This window comes from Salvelinus namaycush, chromosome 8 (assembly GCF_016432855.1).
Source record: "Salvelinus namaycush isolate Seneca chromosome 8, SaNama_1.0, whole genome shotgun sequence".
Taxonomy (NCBI): domain Eukaryota; kingdom Metazoa; phylum Chordata; class Actinopteri; order Salmoniformes; family Salmonidae; genus Salvelinus; species Salvelinus namaycush.
Window position 1 is genome coordinate 7,448,037 of NC_052314.1, and position 19,907 is coordinate 7,467,943.

The window sequence follows — 19,907 nt, forward strand, 5'->3', positions numbered from 1 at the left end:
GGGACAGGCCAGACACTACATCCCTGTGGTCTTTAGAGGGGACAGGCCAGACACTACGTCCCTGTGGTCTTTAGAGGGGACAGACCAGACACTACATCCCTGTGGTCTTTAGAGGGGACAGACCAGACACTACATCCCTGTGGTCTTTAGAGGGGACAGGCCAGACACTACATCCCTGTGGTCATTAGAGGGGACAGGCCAGACACTACATCCCTGTGATCATTAGAGGGGACAGGCCAGACACTACATTCCTGTGGTCATTAGAGGGGACAGGCCAGACACTACATCCCTGTGATCATTAGAGGGGACAGGCCAGACACTACATCCCTGTGGTCATTAGAGGGGACAGGCCAGACACTACATCCCTGTGGTCTTTAGAGGGGACAGGCCAGACACTACATCCCTGTGGTCTTTAGAGGGGACAAGCCAGACACTACGTCCCTGTGGTCATTAGAGGGGACATGCCAGACACTACGTCCCTGTGGTCTTTAGAGGGGACAGACCAGACACTACATCCCTGTGGTCATTAGAGGGGACAGGCCAGACACTACATCCCTGTGGTCATTAGAGAGGACAGGCCAGACACTACATCCCTGTGGTCATTAGAGAGGACAGGCCAGACACTACGTCCCTGTGGTCATTAGAGAGGACAGGCCAGACACTACATCCCTGTGGTCATTAGAGAGGACAGGCCAGACACTACGTCCCTGTGGTCATTAGAGAGGACAGGCCAGACACTACATCCCTGTGGTCTTTAGAGGGGACAGGGCAGACACTACATCCCTGTGGTCATTAGAGAGGACAGGCCAGACACTACGTCCCTGTGGTCATTAGAGGGGACAGGCCAGACACTACATCCTTGTGGTCTTTAGAGGGGACAGGCCAGACACTACGTCCCTGTGGTCTTTAGAGGGGACAGACCAGACACTACATCCCTGTGGTCTTTAGAGGGGACAGGCCAGACACTACATCCCTGTAGTCATTAGAGGGGACAGGCCAGACACTACATTCCTGTGGTCATTAGAGGGGACAGGCCAGACACTACATCCCTGTGATCATTAGAGGGGACAGGCCAGACACTACATCCCTGTGGTCATTAGAGAGGACAGGCCAGACACTCCGTCCCTGTGGTCTTTAGAGGGGACAGACCAGACACTACATCCCTGTGGTCTTTAGAGGCGACAGGCCAGACACTACATCCCTGTGGTCATTAGAGAGGACAGGCCAGACACTACGTCCCTGTGGTCATTAGAGGGGACAGGCCAGACACTACGTCCCTGTGGTCATTAGAGGGGACAGGCCAGACACTACATCCCTGTGGTCATTAGAGGGGACAGGCCAGACACTACATCCCTGTGGTCATTAGAGAGGACAGGCCAGACACTACATCCCTGTGGTCTTTAGAGGGGACAGGCCAGACACTACATCCCTGTGGTCATTAGAGGGGACAGGCCAGACACTACATCCCTGTGGTCATTAGAAGGGACAGGCCAGACACTACATCCCTGTGGTCTTTAGAGGGGACAGGCCAGACACTACATCCCTGTGGTCATTAGAAGGGACAGGCCAGACACAACATCTTTAGAGGGGACAGGCCAGACACTACATCCCTGTGGTCATTAGAAGGGACAGGCCAGACACTACATCCCCGTGGTCTTTAGAGGGGACAGGCCAGACACTACATCCCTGTGGTCTTTAGAGGGGACAGGCCAGACACTACGTCCCTGTGGTCTTTAGAGGGGACAGACCAGACACTACATCCCTGTGGTCTTTAGAGGGGACAGACCAGAAACTACATCCCTGTGGTCTTTAGAGGGGACAGGCCAGACACTACATCCCTGTGGTCATTAGAGGGGACAGGCCAGACACTACATCCCTGTGATCATTAGAGGGGACAGGCCAGACACTACATCCCTGTGGTCATTAGAGGGGACAGGCCAGACACTACATCCCTGTGGTCTTTAGAGGGGACAGGCCAGACACTACATCCCTGTGGTCTTTAGAGGGGACAAGCCAGACACTACGTCCCTGTGGTCATTAGAGGGGACATGCCAGACACTACGTCCCTGTGGTCTTTAGAGGGGACAGACCAGACACTACATGCCTGTGGTCTTTAGAGGGGACAGGCCAGACACTACATCCCTGTGGTCATTAGAGGGGACAGGCCAGACACTACATCCCTGTGGTCATTAGAGAGGACAGGCCAGACACTACATCCCTGTGGTCATTAGAGAGGACAGGCCAGACACTACGTCCCTGTGGTCATTAGAGAGGACAGGCCAGACACTACATCCCTGTGGTCTTTAGAGGGGACAGGCCAGACACTACATCCCTGTGGTCATTAGAGAGGACAGGCCAGACACTACGTCCCTGTGGTCATTAGAGGGGACAGGCCAGACACTACATCCTTGTGGTCTTTAGAGGGGACAGGCCAGACACTACGTCCTTGTGGTCTTTAGAGGGGACAGGCCAGACACTACGTCCCTGTGGTCTTTAGAGGGGACAGACCAGACACTACGTCCCTGTGGTCTTTAGAGGGGACAGGCCAGACACTACATCCCTGTAGTCATTAGAGGGGACAGGCCAGACACTACATCCCTGTGGTCATTAGAGAGGACAGGCCAGACACTACGTCCCTGTGGTCTTTAGAGGGGACAGGCCAGACACTACATCCCTGTGGTCATTAGAGGGGACAGGCCAGACACTACATCCCTGTGGTCATTAGAGAGGACAGGCCAGACACTACATCCCTGTGGTCATTAGAGAGGACAGGCCGGACACTACATCCCTGTGGTCATTAGAGAGGACAGGCCAGACACTACGTCCCTGTGGTCATTAGAGAGGACAGGCCAGACACTACATCCCTGTGGTCATTAGAGAGGACAGGCCAGACACTACGTCCCTGTGGTCATTAGAGAGGACAGGCCAGACACTACATCCCTGTGGTCTTTAGAGGGGACAGGCCAGACACTACATCCCTGTGGTCATTAGAGAGGACAGGCCAGACACTACATCCCTGTGGTCATTAGAGAGGACAGGCCAGACACTACGTCCCTGTGGTCATTAGAGAGGACAGGCCAGACACTACATCCCTGTTGTCTTTAGAGGGGACGGGCCAGACACTACATCCCTGTGGTCATTAGAGAGGACAGGCCAGACACTACGTCCCTGTGGTCATTAGAGGGGACAGGCCAGACACTACATCCCTGTGGTCTTTAGAGGGGACAGGCCAGACACTACATCCCTGTGGTCTTTAGAGAGGACAGGCCAGACACTACATCCCTGTGGTCATTAGAGAGGACAGGCCAGACACTACGTCCCTGTGGTCTTTAGAGGGGACAGACCAGACACTACATCCCTGTGGTCTTTAGAGGTGACAGGCCAGACACTACATCCCTGTAGTCATTAGAGGGGACAGGCCAGACACTACATCCCTGTGGTCATTAGAGGGGACAGGCCAGACACTACATCCCTGTGGTCATTAGAGAGGACAGGCCAGACACTACATCCCTGTGGTCATTAGAGAGGACAGGCCAGACACTACATCCCTGTGGTCATTAGAGAGGACAGGCCAGACACTACATCCCTGTGGTCATTAGAGAGGACAGGCCAGACACTACATCCCTGTGGTCATTAGAGAGGACAGGCCAGACACTACGTCCCTGTGGTCATTAGAGAGGACAGGCCAGACACTACATCCCTGTGGTCTTTAGAGAGGACAGGCCAGACACTACGTCCCTGTGGTCATTAGAGGGGACAGGCCAGACACTACATCCCTGTGGTCTTTAGAGGGGACAGGCCAGACACTACATCCCTGTGGTCTTTAGAGGGGACAGGCCAGACACTACATCCCTGTGGTCATTAGAGAGGACAGGCCAGACACTACGTCCCTGTGGTCTTTAGAGAGGACAGGCCAGACACTACATCCCTGTGGTCATTAGAGGGGACAGGCCAGACACTACATCCCTGTGGTCATTAGAGAGGACAGGCCAGACACTACATCCCTGTGGTCATTAGAGGGGACAGGCCAGACACTACGTCCCTGTGTTCATTAGAGGGGACAGGCCAGACACTAAATCCCTGTGGTCATTAGAGAGGACAGGCCAGACACTACGTCCCTGTGGTCATTAGAGAGGACAGGCCAGACACTACATCCCTGTGGTCATTAGAGAGGACAGGCCAGACACTACGTCCCTGTGGTCATTAGAGGGGACAGGCCAGACACTACGTCCCTGTGGTCATTAGAGGGGACAGGCCAGACACTACATCCCTGTGGTCATTAGAGGGGACAGGCCAGACACTACATCCCTGTGGTCATTAGAGAGGACAGGCCAGACACTACATCCCTGTGGTCATTAGAGGGGACAGGCCAGACACTACGTCCCTGTGGTCATTAGAGGGGACAGGCCAGACACTACATCCCTGTGGTCATTAGAGAGGACAGGCCAGACACTACATCCCTGTGGTCATTAGAGGGGACAGGCCAGACACTACGTCCCTGTGGTCATTAGAGGGGACAGGCCAGACACTTCGTCCCTGTGGTCATTAGAGAGGACAGGCCAGACACTACGTCCCTGTGGTCATTAGAGAGGACAGGCCAGACACTACATCCCTGTGGTCATTAGAGAGGACAGGCCAGACACTACATCCCTGTGGTCTTTAGAGGGGACAGGCCAGACACTACATCCCTGTGGTCATTAGAGAGGACAGGCCAGACACTACATCCCTGTGGTCATTAGAAGGGACAGGCCAGACACTACATCCCTGTGGTCATTAGAAGGGACAGGCCAGACACTACATCCCTGTGGTCTTTAGAGAGGACAGGCCAGACACTACATCCCTGTGGTCATTAGAGGGGACAGGCCAGACACTACATCCCTGTGGTCATTAGAGAGGACAGGCCAGACACTACGTCCCTGTGGTCATTAGAGGGGACAGGCCAGACACTACATCCCTGTGGTCATTAGAGAGGACAGGCCAGACACTACATCCCTGTGGTCATTAGAGAGGACAGGCCAGACACTACATCCCTGTGGTCATTAGAAGGGACAGGCCAGACACTACATCCCTGTGGTCATTAGAGAGGACAGGCCAGACACTACATCCCTGTGGTCATTAGAAGGGACAGGCCAGACACTACATCCCTGTGGTCATTAGAAGGGACAGGCCAGACACTACGTCCCTGTGGTCATTAGAGAGGACAGGCCAGACACTACATACCTGTGGTCATTAGAGAGGACAGACCAGACACTACGTCCCTGTGGTCATTAGAGAGGACAGGCCAGACACTACATCCCTGTGGTCATTAGAAGGGACAGGCCAGACACTACGTCCCTGTGGTCATTAGAGGGGACAGGCCAGACACTACATACCTGTGGTCATTAGAGAGGACAGACCAGACACTACGTCCCTGTGGTCATTAGAGAGGACAGGCCAGACACTACATCCCTGTGGTCATTAGAGGGGACAGGCCAGACACTACATCCCTGTGGTCATTAGAGAGGACAGGCCAGACACTACATCCCTGTGGTCATTAGAGGGGACAGGCCAGACACTACGTCCCTGTGGTCATTAGAGGGGACAGGCCAGACACTACATCCCTGTGGTCATTAGAGAGGACAGGCCAGACACTACATCCCTGTGGTCATTAGAGGGGACAGGCCAGACACTACGTCCCTGTGGTCATTAGAGGGGACAGGCCAGACACTACGTCCCTGTGGTCATTAGAGAGGACAGGCCAGACACTACGTCCCTGTGGTCATTAGAGAGGACAGGCCAGACACTACATCCCTGTGGTCATTAGAGAGGACAGGCCAGACACTACATCCCTGTGGTCTTTATAGGGGACAGGCCAGACACTACATCCCTGTGGTCATTAGAGAGGACAGGCCAGACACTACATCCCTGTGGTCATTAGAAGGGACAGGCCAGACACTACATCCCTGTGGTCATTAGAAGGGACAGGCCAGACACTACATCCCTGTGGTCTTTAGAGAGGACAGGCCAGACACTACATCCCTGTGGTCATTAGAGGGGACAGGCCAGACACTACATCCCTGTGGTCATTAGAGAGGACAGGCCAGACACTACGTCCCTGTGGTCATTAGAGGGGACAGGCCAGACACTACATCCCTGTGGTCATTAGAAGGGACAGGCCAGACACTACATCCCTGTGGTCATTAGAGAGGACAGGCCAGACACTACATCCCTGTGGTCATTAGAGAGGACAGGCCAGACACTACATCCCTGTGGTCATTAGAAGGGACAGGCCAGACACTACATCCCTGTGGTCATTAGAGAGGACAGGCCAGACACTACATCCCTGTGGTCATTAGAAGGGACAGGCCAGACACTACATCCCTGTGGTCATTAGAAGGGACAGGCCAGACACTACGTCCCTGTGGTCATTAGAGAGGACAGGCCAGACACTACATACCTGTGGTCATTAGAGAGGACAGACCAGACACTACATCCCTGTGGTCATTAGAGGGGACAGGCCAGACACTACGTCCCTGTGGTCATTAGAGAGGACAGGCCAGACACTACATCCCTGTGGTCATTAGAAGGGACAGGCCAGACACTACGTCCCTGTGGTCATTAGAGGGGACAGGCCAGACACTACATACCTGTGGTCATTAGAGAGGACAGACCAGACACTACGTCCCTGTGGTCATTAGAGAGGACAGGCCAGACACTACATCCCTGTGGTCATTAGAGAGGACAGGCCAGATACTACGTCCCTGTGGTCATTAGAGAGGACAGACCAGACACTACGTCCCTGTGGTCATTAGAGAGGACAGGCCAGACACTACATCCCTGTGGTCATTAGAGAGGACAGGCCAGACACTACATCCCTGTGGTCATTAGAGAGGACAGGCCAGACACTACATCCCTGTGGTCATTAGAGAGGACAGGCCAGACACTACATCCCTGTGGTCATTAGAGAGGACAGGCCAGACACTACGTCCCTGTGGTCATTAGAGAGGACAGGCCAGACACTACATCCCTGTGGTCATTAGAAGGGACAGGCCAGACACTACGTCCCTGTGGTCATTAGAGGGGACAGGCCAGACACTACATACCTGTGGTCATTAGAGAGGACAGACCAGACACTACGTCCCTGTGGTCATTAGAGAGGACAGGCCAGACACTACATCCCTGTGGTCATTAGAGGGGACAGGCCAGACACTACATCCCTGTGGTCATTAGAGAGGACAGGCCAGACACTACATCCCTGTGGTCATTAGAGGGGACAGGCCAGACACTACGTCCCTGTGGTCATTAGAGGGGACAGGCCAGACACTACATCCCTGTGGTCATTAGAGAGGACAGGCCAGACACTACATCCCTGTGGTCATTAGAGGGGACAGGCCAGACACTACGTCCCTGTGGTCATTAGAGGGGACAGGCCAGACACTACGTCCCTGTGGTCATTAGAGAGGACAGGCCAGACACTACGTCCCTGTGGTCATTAGAGAGGACAGGCCAGACACTACATCCCTGTGGTCTTTAGAGGGGACAGGCCAGACACTACATCCCTGTGGTCATTAGAGAGGACAGGCCAGACACTACATCCCTGTGGTCATTAGAAGGGACAGGCCAGACACTACATCCCTGTGGTCATTAGAAGGGACAGGCCAGACACTACATCCCTGTGGTCTTTAGAGAGGACAGGCCAGACACTACATCCCTGTGGTCATTAGAGGGGACAGGCCAGACACTACATCCCTGTGGTCATTAGAGAGGACAGGCCAGACACTACGTCCCTGTGGTCATTAGAGGGGACAGGCCAGACACTACATCCCTGTGGTCATTAGAAGGGGAAGGCCAGACACTACATCCCTGTGGTCATTAGAGAGGACAGGCCAGACACTACATCCCTGTGGTCATTAGAGAGGACAGGCCAGACACTACATCCCTGTGGTCATTAGAAGGGACAGGCCAGACACTACATCCCTGTGGTCATTAGAGAGGACAGGCCAGACACTACATCCCTGTGGTCATTAGAAGGGACAGGCCAGACACTACATCCCTGTGGTCATTAGAAGGGACAGGCCAGACACTACGTCCCTGTGGTCATTAGAGAGGACAGGCCAGACACTACATACCTGTGGTCATTAGAGAGGACAGACCAGACACTACATCCCTGTGGTCATTAGAGGGGACAGGCCAGACACTACGTCCCTGTGGTCATTAGAGAGGACAGGCCAGACACTACATCCCTGTGGTCATTAGAAGGGACAGGCCAGACACTACGTCCCTGTGGTCATTAGAGGGGACAGGCCAGACACTACATACCTGTGGTCATTAGAGAGGACAGACCAGACACTACGTCCCTGTGGTCATTAGAGAGGACAGGCCAGACACTACATCCCTGTGGTCATTAGAGAGGACAGGCCAGATACTACGTCCCTGTGGTCATTAGAGAGGACAGACCAGACACTACGTCCCTGTGGTCATTAGAGAGGACAGGCCAGACACTACATCCCTGTGGTCATTAGAGAGGACAGGCCAGACACTACATCCCTGTGGTCATTAGAGAGGACAGGCCAGACACTACATCCCTGTGGTCATTAGAGAGGACAGGCCAGACACTACATCCCTGTGGTCATTAGAGAGGACAGGCCAGACACTACGTCCCTGTGGTCATTAGAGGGGACAGGCCAGACACTACATCCCTGTGGTCTTTAGAGGGGACAGGCCAGACACTACATCCCTGTGGTCATTAGAGAGGACAGGCCAGACACTACGTCCCTGTGGTCATTAGAGAGGACAGGCCAGACACTACGTCCCTGTGGTCATTAGAGAGGACAGGCCAGACACTACGTCCTTGTGGTCATTAGAGGGGACAGGCCAGACACTACATCCCTGTGGTCATTAGAGGGGACAGGCCAGACACTACATCCTTGTGGTCATTAGAGAGGACAGGCCAGACACTACATCCCTGTGGTCATTAGAGAGGACAGGCCAGACACTACGTCCTTGTGGTCATTAGAGAGGACAGGCCAGACACTACGTCCCTGTGGTCATTAGAGAGGACAGGCCAGACACTACATCCCTGTGGTCATTAGAGGGGACAGGCCAGACACTACATCCCTGTAGTCATTAGACAACCAGATGCTTCCAGGATGCTCTTGATAAGACTCTTCCGGGTGGGAGACTCAGCCCATCAACTTAACACACACACACACACACACACACACACACACACACACACACACACACACACACACACACACACACACACACACACACACACACACACACACACACACACACACACACACACACACACACACATGCATGCATCCATAAATGCATACATATTACACACAAAAGCATAGCTTCCTTGTTGCCAGATGAGATCAGTAGTGTCAGTTCCTATTAGGAATGGGAATTGATCACACAGACTGCCTGCCTCTGTTAAATCTATCGCTCCCCTCTACCTTCCCTCATACAGCATCTCTGGTTGGTTAAGAAATCATTCCTGGGCCTCCCGAGTGGCGCAGCGGTCTAACGCACCGCATCGCAATGCTTGAGGCATCACTACAGATCCGGGTTCGATCCCAGGCTTTATCACAACCGGGCATGACTGGGAGTCCCACAGGGCGGCACACAATTGGCCCAGCTTTAGGGGATGGTTTGGCCGGGGTGGTTATACTTGGCTCATCGCGCTCTAGCAACTCCTTGTGGCGGGCCGGGCGCCTGCAGGCTAACTTCGGTCGTCAGTTGGACGGTGTTTCCTCTGACACATGGTTGCGTCTGGCTTCCGGGTTACGTGGGCGGGTGTTAAGAAGCACGATTTGGCGGGACACGTTTCGGAAGACGCATGACTCGACCTTCGCCTCTCCCGAGCCTGCTGGGGAGTTGCAGCGATGAGACAAGACCGTAATTCGATTGCAATTGGATTCGCATACCGCCCCAACAGATTCACAGATGACGCAATCTCAATCGCACTCCACACTGCCATTTCCCACCTGGACAAAAGGAACACCTAAGTGACTATGCTGTTCATTGACTAAAGTTCAGCGTTCAACACCATAGTGCCCACAAAGCTCATCACTAAGCTATTGACTCTGGGACTAAACATCTCCCACCGCAACTGGATCCTGGACTTCCGGACGGGCCGCCCCCAGGTGGTAAGTGTGGGCATCAACACATATGCGACGTTGATTCTCAACACGGGAGCCCCTCAGGGGTGCGTGCTTAGTCCCCTCCTTTACCCTGATGAGGACCAGGGGGTGCTATTTTCACTTTTGGGGAAAATCGTTCAAAATTTAAAACGGCCTCCTACTCAATTCTTGCTCGTACAATATGCATATTATTATTAATATTGGATAGAAAACACTCTCTAGTTTCTAAAACAGTTCTAATTATTTCTCTAAGTGAAACAGAACTTTTTTTACAGCCCATTTCCTATCCGGAAGTGAGATTTCCAAATTCGAGGTCTCTCTTCAAAAGCTTGTCTATAAAAGGTCATGTCACTTATGACTGTAGAAACATGCCATACGCCTTCCCCTGGGTGTCATGCGGAAGTGAGAGAAGAAAGGAGGTGATTATCTCGTTCAGGGAATGAACACAACCTCTTTGATTGAGAGGACACCCATTTATTTTTTGTTGGGAGGCGCGAATTTGGACCTGGTATCGCCTCCTGGAAAACGTTCGTTATTGATGAATATGATCTCTGGCTTCGATTTTATTCGATACATGTCACAATAGCATCTTAAAGTATGTTTTTTCAATATATTTTAATTATATTATTGAAATTTATTCGGGACTTTAGACGTGATGCGACGCAAGAATTTTGTCAAGATGGAGAGGTTAGCGTCGCACTGCCAGTGTGCTTGCTAATTCAAGAGGGAAATCGTTCGTTCTGGATCGAAATAAAGACGTTTCTGAACAAAGGACCCCTTGGAGAACATTCTGATGGAAGATCAACAAAGATAAGGACCCAATTTGGGATGCTTTTTCATATATCTGTCGAACTGTGCTATGCTACCGTTCGACTAGAATCAATGCTGCTGTGTGCTAGCTAATGTAGTAAGCTAATATAACGATATATTGTGTTTTCGCTGTAAAACACTTAGAAAATCGGAAATATTAGCTATATTCACAAGATCTTTGTCTTTCATTTGCTATCCACCATATATTGTTCTGAAATGTTTTATGATGTGTAATTAGGTAGTTGACGTTGGTGTCTATTTACTCTGGCTGCTCCCGTGCTATTTCTGACTGTAGCTATGATGGCAGCTATGATGGTAGCAGTAATGTAAAACTGATTTATAGCTCAAATATGCAAATTTTTTGAACAAAACATAGATTTATTGTGTAACATGTTATAGGACTGTCATCTGAGGGAGTTGTTTCTAGGTTAGTTAGGTTGGTTCTAGGTTAGTTAGGTTGGCTTTGTGCATGCTACCTGCATGCTACCGGTGCTGTGAAAAATGTCTGTCTGTCTTTTGTATTTGGTGGTGAGCTAACATAAATATACGTGGTGTTTTTGCTGTAATACATTTAAAAAATCGGACATGTTGGCTGGATTCACAAGATGTTTATCTTTCAAATGCTGTATTGGACTTGTTAATGTGTGAAAGTTAAATATTTCCCAAATTTTTTTTTTTGAATTTCCCGCTCTGCCTTTTCAGTGGAATGTGGGAGGAGTGCCGCTAGCGGCACCCCTGTCCTAGACAGGTTACTCTCTGTTCACCCACGATTGCGTGGCCAAGCACGACTCCAACACTATCATTAAGTTTGCTGACGACACAACGGTGGTAGGCCTGATCACCGACAACGATGAGACAGGCTATAGGGAGGAGGTCAGTGACCTGGCAGTGTGGTGCGCCTTGAGGTCGGATGCCAAGCAGTTGTCTTAACAAGTGGTGATGCAGCCAGTCCAGATGCTCTCAATGGGGCCGAGCTCCCTGCCATCCAGAATCTCTATACCAGGCGGTGTCAGAGGAAGGCCCTAAAAATTGTCAAAGTTTCCAGCCACCCAAGTCATAGACTGTTCTCTCTGCTACTGCATGGAAAGCAGTACCGATGCACCAAGTCTGGAACCAACAGGACCCTGAACAGCTTCTACCCACAAGCCATAAATTGCTAAATAGTTCATTAAATAGTTAACCAAATAGCTACCAGGACTATTTGCATTGACCCTTTTTGCACAAACTTTTTTAACTCATCACATACCTTGCTGTTACTGTTTACTATCTAATTATTTTACTTACCTTTATTTCAACAGGGAAATCATATTGAGACTAAAGTGTCTTTTACAAATGAGCCCTGTACAATACAAAAAAGAAGCATGTTGTCACGCCATGACCTTAGTTATCTATGTTTTCCTGTATTATTTTGGTCAGGTCAGGGTGTGACGCGGGTGGGTTCGTGTCTATGTGTAGTTGCCTGTCAGCACTCATATTGTATAGCTTCACGTTCGTTTTGTTATTTTGTTTAGTTTTTTCAGTGTTCAATCGTTTTAATAAATACAGTGTTCGTATACCACGCTGCGCCTTAGTCTCCTCATTACAACGAACGTGACAGAAGAACCCACCATAAAAGGACCAAGCAGCGTGAAAAGGAGGAGCAGCGTTTAATTGGGAAATGGACCTGGGAGAAGATACTGGATGGAGCAGGACCCTGGACACAGCCGGGGGAGTATCGCCTTTCTAAAGAGGAGATAGAGGCAGCGAAGGTGGAACGGCGATACTACGAAGAGAAGTACCGAGGGGACAGGACTCTGTCATGGAGGCAGGTAGAAACAGCACAGGAGGAACGGCAACGATATGAGGGGACACGGCTAGCACGGAAGCCCGAGAGGCAGCCCCAATAAAGAAAAATTGGGGGGGGGGCACACGAGGAGATTGGCTGAGTCAGGTTGGAGACCTGAGCCAACTCCTCGTGCTTACCGTGGAGAGCGTGTAACTGGTCAGGCACCGTGCTATGCAGAGATGCGCAAGGTGTCTCCAGTTCGCATTCTTAGCCCGGTGCGCTCTATTTCAGCTCCTCGCATTTTCCGGGCTAGAATGGGCATCCAGCCAGGACGTATTGAGCCAGCTCTACGTTCCGGATCTCAAATGCGTCTCCACGGCCCAGTCCAGAGTCCAGAGTCCAGTACGTCCTGTTCCTCCTCCACACACTCGCCCTGAGGTGCGTGTCCTCAGCTCGGTACCACCAATACCGGCACCACGCACCAGGCCTCCAGTGCGCCTCCAGAGTCCAGTACGTCCTGTTCCTCCCCCCCGCATTCGCCCTGAGGTGCGTGTCCTCAGCCCGGTACCACCAGTTCCGGCACCACGTATCAGGCTTCCAGTGCACTTCCATAGTCCAGAGCTTTCGGCGACAGTACCCAGTCCAGAGCTTCCGACAACAGTACCCAGTCCAGAGCTTCCGGCGACAGTACCCAATCCAGAGCTTCCGGCGACAGTACCCAGTCCAGAGCTTCCGGCGACAGTGTAGTTGTGTAGTTGCCTGTCAGCACTCGTATTATATTACATTTACATTTAAGTCATTTAGCAGACGCTCTTATCCAGAGCGACTTACAAATTGGTGCATACACCTTATGATATCCAGTGGAACAACCACTTTACAATAGTGCATCTAAATCTTTTACGGGGGGGGTTAGAAGGATTACTTTATCCTATCCTAGGTATTCCTTAAAGAGGTGGGGTTTCAGCTGTCTCCGGAAGGTGGTGATTGACTCCGCTGACCTGGCGTCGTGAGGGAGTTTGTTCCACCATTGGGGTGCCAGAGCAGCGAACAGTTTTGACTGGGCTGAGCGGGAACTGTACTTCCTCAGAGGTAGGGAGGCGAGCAGGCCAGAGGTGGATGAACGCAGTGCCCTTGTTTGGGTGTAGGGCCTGATCAGAGCCTGAAGGTACGGAGGTGCCGTTCCCCTCACAGCTCCGTAGGCAAGCACCATGGTCTTGTAGCGGATGCGAGCTTCAACTGGAAGCCAGTGGAGAGAGCGGAGGAGCGGGGTGACGTGAGAGAACTTGGGAAGGTTGAACACCAGACGGGCTGCGGCGTTCTGGATGAGTTGTAGGGGTTTAATGGCACAGGCAGGGAGCCCAGCCAACAGCGAGTTGCAGTAATCCAGACGGGAGATGACAAGTGCCTGGATTAGGTCCTGCGCCGCTTCCTGTGTGAGGCAGGGTCGTACTCTGCGAATGTTGTGGAGCATGAACCTACAGGAACGGGCCACCGCCTTGATGTTAGTTGAGAACGACAGGGTGTTGTCCAGGATCACGCCAAGGTTCTTAGCGCTCTGGGAGGAGGACACAATGGAGTTGTCAACCGTGATGGCGAGATCATGGAACGGGCAGTCCTTCCCCGGGAGGAAGAGCAGCTCCGTCTTGCCGAGGTTCAGCTTGAGGTGGTGATCCGTCATCCACACTGATATGTCTGCCAGACATGCAGAGATGCGATTCGCCACCTGGTTATCAGAAGGGGGAAAGGAGAAGATTAATTGTGTGTCGTCTGCATAGCAATGATAGGAGAGACCATGTGAGGATATGACAGAGCCAAGTGACTTGGTGTATAGCGAGAATAGGAGAGGGCCTAGAACAGAGCCCTGGGGGACACCAGTGGTGAGAGCACGTGGTGCGGAGACAGATTCTCGCCACGCCACCTGGTAGGAGCGACCTGTCAGGTAGGACGCAATCCAAGCGTGGGCCGCGCCGGAGATGCCCAACTCGGAGAGGGTGGAGAGGAGGATCTGATGGTTCACAGTATCAAAGGCAGCCGATAGGTCTAGAAGGATGAGAGCAGAGGAGAGAGAGTTAGCTTTAGCAGTGCGGAGCGCCTCCGTGACACAGAGAAGAGCAGTCTCAGTTGAATGACTAGTCTTGAAACCTGACTGATTTGGATCAAGAAGGTCATTCTGAGAGAGATAGCAGGAGAGCTGGCCAAGGACGGCACGTTCAAGAGTTTTGGAGAGAAAAGAAAGAAGGGATACTGGTCTGTAGTTGTTGACATCGGAGGGATCGAGTGTAGGTTTTTTCAGAAGGGGTGCAACTCTCGCTCTCTTGAAGACGGAAGGGACGTAGCCAGCGGTCAAGGATGAGTTGATGAGCGAGGTGAGGTAAGGGAGAAGGTCTCCGGAAATGGTCTGGAGAAGAGAGGAGGGGATAGGGTCAAGCGGGCAGGTTGTTGGGCGGCCGGCCGTCACAAGACGCGAGATTTCATCTGGGGAGAGAGGGAAGAAAGAGGTCAAAGCACAGGGTAGGGCAGTGTGAGCAGAACCAGCGGTGTCGTTTGACTTAGCAAACGAGGATCGGATGTCGTCGACCTTCTTTTCAAAATGGTTGACGAAGTCATCAGCAGAGAGGGAGGAGGGGGGGGAGGGGGAGGAGGATTCAGGAGGGAGGAGAAGGTGGCAAAGAGCTTCCTAGGGTTAGAGGCAGATGCTTGGAATTTAGAGTGGTAGAAAGTGGCTTTAGCAGCAGAGACAGAAGAGGAAAATGTAGAGAGGAGGGAGTGAAAGGATGCCAGGTCCGCAGGGAGGCGAGTTCTCCTCCATTTCCGCTCGGCTGCCCGGAGCCCTGTTCTGTGAGCTCGCAATGAGTCGTCGAGCCACGGAGCAGGAGGGGAGGACCGAGCCGGCCTGGAGGATAGGGGACATAGAGAGTCAAAGGATGCAGAAAGGGAGGAGATGAGGGTTGAGGAGGCAGAATCAGGAGATAGGTTGGAGAAGGTTTGAGCAGAGGGAAGAGATGATAGGATGGAAGAGGAGAGAGTAGCGGGGGAGAGAGAGCGAAGGTTGGGACGGTGCGATACCATCCGAGTAGGGGCAGAGTGGGAAGTGTTGGATGAGAGCGAGAGGGAAAAGGATACAAGGTAGTGGTCGGAGACTTGGAGGGGAGTTGCAATGAGATTAGTGGAAGAACAGCATCTAGTAAAGATGAGGTCAAGCGTATTGCCTGCCTTGTGAGTAGGGGGGGAAGGTGAGAGGGTGAGGTCAAAAGAGGAGAGGAGTGGAAAGAAGGAGGCAGAGAGGAATGAGTCAAAGGTAGACGTGGGGAGGTTAAAGTCACCCAGAACTGTGAGAGGTGAGCCATCCTCAGGAAAGGAACTTATCAAGGCATCAAGCTCATTGATGAACTCTCCAAGGGAACCTGGAGGGCGATAAATGATAAGGATGTTAAGCTTGAAAGGGCTGGTAACTGTGACAGCATGGAATTCAAAGGAGGCGATAGACAGATGGGTCAGGGGAGAAAGAGAGAATGTCCACTTGGGAGAGATGAGGATCCCAGTGCCACCACCCCGCTGACCAGAAGCTCTCGGGGTGTGCGAGAACACGTGGGCAGACGAGGAGAGAGCAGTAGGAGTAGCAGTGTTATCTGTGGTAATCCATGTTTCCGTCAGTGCCAAGAAGTCGAGGGATAGCTTCACGTTCGTTTTGTTATTTTGTTTAGTTTGTTCATTGTTCATTAGTTTTAATAAATAGAATGTACGCATACCACCCTGCGCCTTGGTCTCCTCATTACAATGAACGTGACACATGTACAACAGGCATGTATAGATACACATAAACAAAGACAATATACACATTAAATACACATATAGATACACATAAATAAAGATCATTTACACATTAAATACACATATAGATACACATAAATAAAGACAATATACACATTAAATACACATATATAGATACAAAACACAGTCAATTAAAACAAACACATACTCCGTTATTATAAAACGCATCTGTCAGTTGTCTGAATTTACCGAGGGACTCTAAAGCATCCAATGTAATCGTCTTTTGGAGATGATTCCCAACATAGGGTGCAAGGAAATGAATGGCCGATTTAGAGAAATATGTGTGCATATAACATAGTTATATGTACATATGTGCCTCAATAACCTTGTACTCCGGCACATTGACTCAGTACTGGTACCCCTTGTATATAGCCAAGTTATTACTTTGTACCCCTGCACATTGACTCAGTACTGGTACTCCTTGTATATAGCCAAGTTATTACTTTGTACCCCTGCGCATTCACTCAGTACTGGTACTCCTTGTATATAGCCAAGTTATTACTTTGTACCCCTGCGCATTCACTCAGTACTGGTACTCCTTGTATATAGCCAAGTTATTACCTTGTACCCCTGCACATTCACTCAGTACTGGTACTCCGTGTATAAAGCCAAGTTATTGTTACATATTGTGTATCTATTATTACTTTAAATATTACATGTTTTACTTTTGTCATATTTTTCTATTTTCTTTCTGTCTGCATCGTTCGGGAGGGACCGTATGTAAACATTTCACTGTTAGTCCACACCTGTTGTTTACGAAGCGTGTGACGAATAACATTTGATTTGATATAAAGCATAGGTAAACCTCCTTCCTACCTTTGTCATCACTATTTTACTGTAACAGTACCAGTTACCAGTCTCCTCAAAACATATATTATTTATTTCAAGGGACTTCCTGGTCAAATAAAGGTTCAATTAAATTAAATAAAAATAGCTAACCTGAGAAGGCTAACAACACCTGCGTCACCGAAAAAGAATGAAAGCATTACAGGACTCCAGATTGAAAATAATAACTTGTTTTGGGGCTCTGACGCTCTTTAGAATGGTTGGAAAATGTCATGAAGAATACTGCTCAGGGATTGGCTAAAATGGATGGTGCTTTTGGTCTTCTAGGGACTGTATTGCGTGGGCAGATCAGGGAAGAGTGGTTAGGGTGTAGGGGGCAAGACGATTAGCCACTCCAGGCTTGGCTATGGCCCTATCTGTGCATGAGACGTACCAGCACCTCCTATAATGGGTCTTATTAGAATAATGGCGGTAGTTATAGGACCTTTTCTTGCAGGTCATTCTATCAATCTCCATGTTGAATAGAATTCTGTCAGCAAGTGGTTTTGCGAGAGGAAATGACTGCTTGTGGATACTACGGATTGCTTATGTTTGTTTGGGGCAATTCCACGTTAACATATTGATGCTGAGACTAAGATTTCTCACTTTAAAATGTATGCCAGACATAAATCTATGATTGTTAAGTTAATCAAAACATACAACTCTATGCACAATGACAACTTTTTTTTATTTATTTTATTTTATTTTAAATTTTATCCCCTTTTCTCCCCAATTTTCGTGGTATCCAATCGCTAGTAATTACTATCTTGTCTCATCGCTACAACTCTCGTACGGCCTCGGGAGAGACGAAGGTCGAAAGCCATGCGTCCTCCGAAGCACAACCCAACCAAGCCGCACTGCTTCTTAACACAGCGCGCCTCCAACCCGGAAGCCAGCCGCACCAATGTGTCGGAGACAATGACTACTTTTAACAATTTCCACAGGACATTTTACAAAAACACATTTACTTGAAGAACAGTGCAGATGCAAAGTTTTGTAACAGAATGACGTTTTTTGCTGTATGTGTGGTGGAATTGCCCTTATCTGCATTTAAAAAGAGATAAACAACCATTATAGGCAGCATATCAAACAAGAGAATAATGATTAACAAGTTTATTAATCAGACACTATTAAAGGTGCACTATGCAGAAATTGCACATTTTCCTGGTTGCTAAAATTTTAATAGTTAGCCTAATGTCAGTTTATGTGACACAACAAACAGTCATTTGTGTAGAGAATCATTGTCTCGTCTAAACCGCTGTGAAATATATTTTCCACAAACAAAAATATTGTATTTTCAGCTGTTTGAAGCTGGTGTACAAAACTGAAAATAAAAGATGCAAAAACTAAACTTAAGCGCACACAGAACAGATCTACCGCTTCTTATACTTGGTTTCAATGAGAATGACAGATTTAGTACTTACATTTCTACGTCAATTTGGTCGGGTCTCCCAAAAGTTACATATTGTAGCTTTAAAGGTCGTTTTTTATCTCAATATCAAATCATTTCTGGGTAACAATTAATTACCTTGCTGTGATTGTTTTCAAATAAAATGGTCAAAAATAAACAAAAATAGCTTCTTAGCAAAGATACATTACTCAAGCAAGAATTTTGCTACAACTAATTTACCGCCTGGTGATATCACCAGGAAGGCTAAAACTCAACCCTGCCAAAACAGGCTGAAATTTCAGACAGTCTTTTTCAAACAGCTCTTCCACTGGAGCACTGGTGGTTCCACTGGTGGGGTACTATTAAGCTGTACGGAATTGTTTTAAGAAGGTCATACGAAGGTTAATTTTTGTCTATTTGAATTCGAATTTTTAGACCCCTTGAAGTATAAAAAAAAATTATGAAAAAATTATTTGAAATAAATGTTGGGGCCTTACTGCTTTTATCCCAAACAAACACATTAAAAAACAGATTCACTACATGGAACAACAGATAGTCCCCCCCAAAAAGGAGGTTTGTTCTGAAGTGTCTGTCCTATATCTGAGAGATATACAGGACGTTGGTGGTACCTTAATTGGGAAGGACGGGCTCGTGGTAATGGTCATAATAGTTTGTAGGCCAAACCGTTTGGACGCTACAGACTTTTTTGTGAGAAGAGGGATTTTCTGGATGTCTCATGTTCTGACAAACACTGCTCAAGCTCTGTCACTTTTCACCGCAGACGCGGAAGTGTTACATAGGCAGATGCGTTGGATTGAGACGCATCCAATGCAAAAAAAAACTCTGATATATCTAGCTTAAACTGACAGATTTTTGGGGGGATGTTTTTAATATGAGGGCGCGGACATTGACCTTAGGGTTAACGTGAGTCATTGGCTAGCCTGTCAGGTTGGTAAGCCTACTGAGCACTAATGGCTTGACTATTCGGCCTGGTTGGATAGTCAATTGTTGGCAAGTCTATTGGGCACTTTTGGCTATTGGAAGGTTTGAGCTAGCACAGTCTGTTTGGCTTGAGGGACTATCAATTTTACATAAGCTCAGGCTAGCTTGTTAAGCACTGAGCATTGTCTGCGATGCTAATGTGAATGATGAT

The 19,907-nt window shown here is 49.6% G+C and overlaps 1 protein-coding gene across 1 annotated transcript in view; it reads left to right on the forward strand.

Annotated features, from left to right (window-relative positions):
* Positions 1–19,907, forward strand: part of LOC120051747 (protein inscuteable homolog) — a 40,829-nt gene that overhangs the window by 5,658 nt on the left and 15,264 nt on the right. The gene's annotated exons all lie outside the window — the stretch shown is intronic.